Genomic DNA, 7341 nt, shown 5'->3' with positions numbered 1-7341 from the left:
TGCCCTCACATAGTAAAAGGTCTCAGGATTAGATTTGCTGCCCTCACATAGTAAAAGGTCTCCAGGATTAGATTTGCTGCCCTCACATAGTAAAAGGTCTCCAGGATTAGATTTGCTGCCCTCACATAGTAAAAGGTCTCCAGGATTAGATTTGCTGCCCTCACATAGTACAAGGTCTCCAGGATTAGGTTTGCTGCCCTCACATAGCATGAACAAACTCGGCATCACCACTTTATGCCTCCTCGTAGGTACATTGTGCTGATGCGTCCACTGTCGCATGTCCTTATACCAACCTTTTGCTATTGTTAATGTAAGGGCGCACGTAAAATGAAGCGATCACACTGTTACCTTAGGGACATGTCTAACCAGTGTTATTGTTAATCTAATGCCTCCAGTGATAAGATGCAATTAAACTGTGTTACAAATGGCACTCCTGCTGTTTTCCCCAGTATGATAAGTAAGTTGCTCCTTTACGCTGCTGAGTGTCCTGGTGTCCCCACGGTCCCATGCCCTTAAACTAACTCTTTAGCTGCTGTTGATTTACTGTGTCTGGTAAACAAGCAATGCCACCATTAAAGTAATCCCATATTTGAGGAATCTCATTGTTGATCGTAATGCTTCTGGTAACATGAAGCATTGCTGACGTTTTAAAATTTCTACTGTCCTTGCGTGATTGCCATGAACATAATTAAGATGCTTCTTTTCATTTTGTATATGTTTCGTATATTCTTATTGACCAGCAACTGTTTACTTTCTATCTTTTTGTGCAGATAGGGATATCCATTTCACCTTGTTGCTATTGTGACCTTTTGGTGAACTGCACAAAACACTTTTTTTGGAATGAGTGTCTTGTGCAGTTCAACTAAAATGTCACGTGGGCAACATCTCTCAATTTTGGTGGAACTGCACAAAATGGTGATTGGAGTTTCCAAAATCTCCGTCTAGTTCTGCTGGTAATCTCGTGCAACATTTTATTAGCCTTTGCAAGATGAGCCATCACTGTCACCACAATGGCACTTTATTTTAGTGGAAATGCACAAAAGGATAACAAAATTATAGTTGCACCTTGCATGAGCTGGACAGCCAACCTTAATGTTCCTCAATTTTAGTGCAACTACTAAAGAAGAACCTGCCAGCTCACGAGAGCAAGTACTTCTTGCTAGCTGAATGATGCAATCTTTGCTTCATTTTAGGTGAACTGCAGAAAAAGGCGCATGAATTGAATCATGGAAGTCCAGGCAGGCTTCATCCGAGTGGAGCTGCAGGTTGAGTAAAGGAGGCCACTATTAAAGTGAAATCATGCTCTCCTGGTTTGTGCTATGCAAACAGGAATACTCAACTACAGATGTTGTGACGGTCAAGAGCATTCGCCAAGTTCTTCGATTGTATGACATGGCTAGCGAAGATGGATTTAATCCCGATATTCACTTTATCAAAAGGCTCTAATGGGTTGGTTCTGAATCTTGCAAGCTGGGAATCAGTGAGATGTGTAGGCATATTTGTTGTACTTATTATTTGAATCTTATTTGTTGGTTCTGAATCTTGCAAGCTGGGAATCAATGAGATGTGTAGGCATCTTTCTTGTACTTATTATTTGGATCTTATTTGTTAGTTCTGAATCTTGCAAGCTAGGAATCAATGAGATGTGTAGGCATCTTTGTTGTACTTATTATTTGGATCTTATTTGTTGGTTCTGAATCTTGCAAGCTGGGAAACACGGCATGATGATGCAGAGGACAACAACCATAACAAATAGTTCAAACTTGGTAGTATTATCTTTGTGAAAGTGCGACAAATGTGCTGATCGTGTGCGTCCTGAGAATAATAATTCTAATTGTTGTGCATGTTGATCCTGTGGCACTGATAGAACGAGCGAATGCATTGCTTGTTTTAAGTATAAATTTCTATTAGAGCTAATTAAATTTAAGTAAAGTGACCACTAACTCCTGTTATTACAGTACCAATACAGACCCGCTCGTGAACCGACGTGTGGCCGAGGGTGCATCTTCTGCCGGGCGTGCAGCAGACGAGGGAGGGGTAGTAACTATTGTCGCATGTACACACTCAGCTTACTGTTGAATCCAGTTCCCCACGAGCTGAAAAACGAACTGCTGCCACCGCCTACACACTCGTTCACTCGAAGAGACTCCAATGGCGATCCGAGGGGTGAGCCTGCTGGATATGGACTTCAGCAAGGAGTTCCCCTTTGAGTTCGCCGTTCAGTCCTATGGCTGCACCAAGTTGAATGTGATGTACACCAATGATACGGACTCGGTGAAGCTCTGCCTCGCCTCAGTCCTATGGCTGCACCAGGTTCTGGAGCATTCGCCCGTTTCATCGGCAGCGCCGACTGCACCTTCGCTACGGTGGAGAGAAGGAAGAACGCGACGATTCGGCCATCTGGTGCAACAAGCTTGTCGACATCCAGAAGCAATACAAGATCATCAGCAACAGGCAGGAGAAGGACTCCGTGGTTGACCTCGCTGAGACCATCATCGACCCCTGATACGCCAACATGAAAGAAGACGACCTAAACACGTGGGAGGTACCTCTGAATCTAGCCTACATAACCTACGCAGCCAAGGACGCATACTCATGCTACGACATGTACAGGCAGATCTTGGACATGAGGGCGTGTCTGCTTCCCGTAACCGACGAGTACACGGACAGCCGCAGCGTCATGATCAAGCGTGCCAGGAAGGTCTAGATGTTGTACTTTATCTATTTATAAGCACATTTATCATCTGAGTGTTTCATGCATTAGCCTATGTGTCGTAATTATCTATTTTGTCCGAAATATTTCTTTTAAGAACCCATTAACCTGATTGCTTTTTTTAGTGGCTATTTGCTTATGTATGTAAACTAGTTCACTTGTCTGTAAAAAAAACTAGTTCACTCGGCTACCGTTCTTTGAATCTCCTTCCTCCCAACATATTCCCCTCCTCAGGTGGACCCAGCAGGTCTTTGAATTTTCTCCCACTTTCTTTTTTGATGTAAACTGAGTTTTCTCCCAGTACTTTCCCCTAGAACCAACTCAACTGTCCCACGTCTAGCCTAAAAAATAATAATACCCCATGTACTATTAACTCATCAAATTCAAATGATATTTTATTTCGTAAGTTGAAAGTTCTTACAAAATAATAATAATAATTGTTTATATATACCTTGGCAAGTTAACTCCTAGTGATTGTGTACATAAGCTTGCAAAGATTTTACTGACGTGCAATCATGTGTTTATGTTTTTATAACATTTCTCCGTCTAGCCCAACATGATATTTTCACCCAGCCCAGCAAGTCCGCAGATTTTGATAAAAATGCAAATGGGATTTAAACGGGCTGCATAGATGCTACATCATTGTTTCACCCAGCCCACCAAATGGACTAAAAAATGTTTCCCCCGCTGACAGGTCAGACCCACCAGCTATATCTTCATACGCAAGGAAGTGCCTCCTTATTACGCGCAAATAATGATGTCCATCCAACGGCCATAGTGCTTCTTCAACCTCTGGTCTTCTTGCTCCATCCGCCCAAAGCAGCGCCGATCGTGCCGCATGCTCCTGCCTCCCGTGGCCAGCTGTGCTGCCACGGAGGCCTCACCGCCCCCTACTATTCCCACCGCTGGCCAGGCCCTGCGGCGACGGCAGCCTCACACCGCAGCCGAACCAGTGAACCCTCGTACTCCTCTCTGCGCGGGCTTCCACTGCCGCGTCGTCCCCTTCCTAGGCCTCGCCGTCGGCCACCGCCGTGGTGCTCTCCATGCGGCGTGGTCAACATGATCAAGGAACGACTTCCATCGGAAGAGTATGTACGTGGAGAGGCTGACAGCTGGGTCCACGGCCACGCCCCAGTTTTTTTTGTGATTTGCCAAGCAAGTCACTTTGTCAGGCCTGTTGGGCTGCAAATCTTTCAAGACGAGGAGAGCTTTCATTCGGCTGGCCGAGAAAATGGCCCATCAGTAATGAGAAATGGGTTGTACATTTTTAAAACACATCAAACCGGCAATTAGTTTCAAATATCTTTTTTTCATTTCAAGATTTTAAATTACATTAATTTTTATGCGTGGAGAATTTGTTGGATTTTATATTGATATACATTTATTTTTAAAATCAGTTTGAATGTGAGTTGAAATTTCGGGATCAAAAATAGTTCGGACCGCACCAAAATATGAAAAATTTCGTATAATTTTTTAACCGTGGCCACAATTTGGGCTGTAATGCTAACAAAAATAATATGGGCTCCAAAAAAAACCTTAAGAATTAGCAAATGGGCTGAAAATTATTAGAAATAATGGCAGATGGGTTGTATGTTGTTTTCCGCAGATTTGAGGCTTTCCTAAAGAAAGGTTGACGCACAAGCAGTGACTGTTGGATGTCCATCCAACGGCCGTCGTGCTTCTTCAATCTCTGCTCTTCCTGCTCCAGCCGCTCAAACAAGTGCCGGCGGGACTGCCTGCTCCCTCCTCCCCGCGGCCGGCTGTGCTGCCGCGCAGGCCTCACTACCCCACCGTACTCCCATCGCTGGCCTAGCCATCCCTCTACTCACCCACACCTGATGTTATTCTCCGGCGACGGCAGACGAACCAGTAAACCCTCGTACAGTCATACTCCCCTCCGCGTGGGAAACAAAAACAACGGCCGAGTCTTCCCTGCCTCCATGTCGTTCCCCTCCTAGGCCTCGCCGTCGCCCACCACCATGGTGCTCTCGGCATGGCGTGGTCAGCGTGGTCAACGACCGACATGCATCTAAAGTGGACTGTACGTGGAGAGGCTGACAGCTGGGTCCACGGCTGCATGCAAGGAAATGCCTCCTTATTACGCGCGAAATAATGATTTCCTCCACCTGACATCTGGGACCCACCGAAACGGCCTCTGTATTTCGTGAAAAAAATGTTACCGCCGCTGACAGCTCGGACCCACCAGCTATATCTTCGCACGCAAGGAAGTGCCTCCTTATTACGCACAAAAAATGAATACTCCCCCTGCTAGCTGGGACCCAGTATAGTGGGCCTACTAAGTTAACGGGGACGAAGGGCTTTGTCAACTTAGTCAATATGCACGATTCTAGCTCGACTGACCGTACGATGTCCATCCAACGGCCGTAGTGCTTCTTCAACCTCTGGTCTTATTGCTCCAGCCGCCCAAAGCAGCGCCGGTCGTGCCGCCTGCTCCTGCCTCCCGTGGCCGGCTGTGCTGTCGCGGAGGCCTCACCGCCCCCATACTACTCCCACCGCTGGCTAGGCCATCCCTCCACTCCACTCACCCACACCCCCTGTTATTCTGCGGCGACGGCAGCGCAGCCGAACCAGTGAACCCTCGTACTCCTCTCCGCGTGGGCATCCACTGCCGCGTCTTCCCCGGCTCTGCGTCGTCCCCTTCCTAGGCCTCGTCGTCATCCACCGCCGTGGTGCTGTCGGCGCGGTGTGGTCAATCTGGTCAATGACCGAATTCCATCGGAAGAATACTGTACGTGGAGAGGCTGACAGCTGGGTCCACGGCAGCCGCAAGGAAGTGCCTCCTTATTACGCGGAAAATAATTATTCCTCCACCTGACAGCAGGGACCCACCGGACGCCCACCAGTATATCGCGAAAAAAACGTTTGCCCCTGACTGCTGGGACCTACCTGACGGGCCAGCGTATTTCGTGAAAAAATGTTCCCCCTGCTGTCAGCTCGGACCCACCGGAAGTGCCTCCTTATTACGCACAAAAAATGAATACCCCCTACTAGCTGGGACCCACCTTGGTGGGAGGCTGACTTGTGGGCCTACTAAGTTGACGGGGATGGAGGGCTTTGTCAACTTAGTCAATATGCACGATTCTAGCTCCAGTGACCGTACGTTGTCCATCCAACGGCCGTAGTGCTTCTTCAACCTCTGGTCTTCTTGCTCCAGCCGCCCAAAGCAGCGCCGGTCGTGCCGCCTGCTCCTACCTCCCGTGGCCAGCTGTGCTGCCGTGGAGGCCTCACCGCCCCCTACTATTCCCACCGCTGGCCAGGCTCTGCGGCGACGGCAGCCTCACACCGCAGCCAAACGAGTGAACATTCATACTCCTCTCCGCGTGGGCATCCACTGCCGCGTCTTCGCCGGCTCTGCGTCGTCCCCTTCCTAGGCCTCGCCGCCGTCCACCGCCCTGGTGCTCTCGGCGCGGCGTGGTCAACATGGTCAAGGAACGACTTCCATCGTACGTGGACTGTACGTGGAGAGGCTGACAGCTGGGTCCATGGCGGCAGTAAGGAAGTGCCTCCTTATTACGCGGAAAATAATGATTCCTCCACCTGACAGCAGGGACCCACCAGACGGGCCACCATATTTCACGAAAAAAACGTTTCCCCCCTGACTGCTGGGACCCACCAGCTACACCTTCGCATGCAAGGAAGTGCCTGACAGTCGGGACCCACCTGGTCGAAGCGTACGTAGCGTTGTCATTCTGGTCACGAATGTGTATGTACATATATACTGGTGGATGTAGAGGCGCGCACGTGTCGTAGTAGAGGCGGCCAGGCTGCAAGAAAGAAAATACGGCCATGTATGTGTACATACGGGCGGGGTCTCAAACGCCTACTCGCGCATACGTACGGCGAGGGCTCATGTACATGGCTGGGTCAAAACGCAGAAACAGCGTCGTCGTCGTGTTCATGGGTCAAAACGGAATGCGTGGTCATGTTCATCGGGAGGGCTTGGATGGAAGAGGTAATGGAAAGAGGACTGGGGTACCGCACAACGGAGGAAACTGACCTCCTACGGTCGAAATGGGGGTCCTGTTGATCGGGAGGGGTGTGGCGTACCGCAAAATGGAGGAAACGGACCTCCTACGGTCGAAACGGGGGTCCTGTTGATTGGGAGGGGTGTGGCGTACCGCAAAACGGAGGAAACGGACCTCCTACGGTCGAAACGGGGGTCCTGTTGATCGGGAGGGTGTGGCGTACCACAAAACAGAGGAAACGGACTTGTGTTGGAGCGCTACGATCGAAAAGGGGGTCCTGTTCATCGGGAGGGGTGTGGCGTACCGCAAAACGGGACTCCACGGGATACTGTTCATCTCCACCGTCGACCCCCTCCAGCCTCCACGAGCTACTGTTCATCCACCGTCGACCTCCTCCAGCCTCCACGGGCTCCTGTTCATCCAGCCTCCACCGCGCGCTACTCCACCGGCTACAGTTCAACCACCCCTCCACCGTCTACTGTTCATCCAGCCCTCCACACCACGGGGTCCTGTTCAACCATCCCTCCACGGGCACCCCTCCACCGTCTACTGTTCATCCTGCCCTCCACGGGGTGGTCCTGTTCATCCAGCCCTCCACGGGGTCCTATTCATCCAGCCCCAACCCGCTCGATCGATCGGGGT

The sequence above is a fragment of the Triticum dicoccoides genome, chromosome 4A (assembly GCF_002162155.2).
Source record: "Triticum dicoccoides isolate Atlit2015 ecotype Zavitan chromosome 4A, WEW_v2.0, whole genome shotgun sequence".
Classification (NCBI taxonomy): Eukaryota; Viridiplantae; Streptophyta; class Magnoliopsida; order Poales; family Poaceae; genus Triticum; species Triticum dicoccoides.
Note: the sequence above shows the minus strand (reverse complement) of the source record.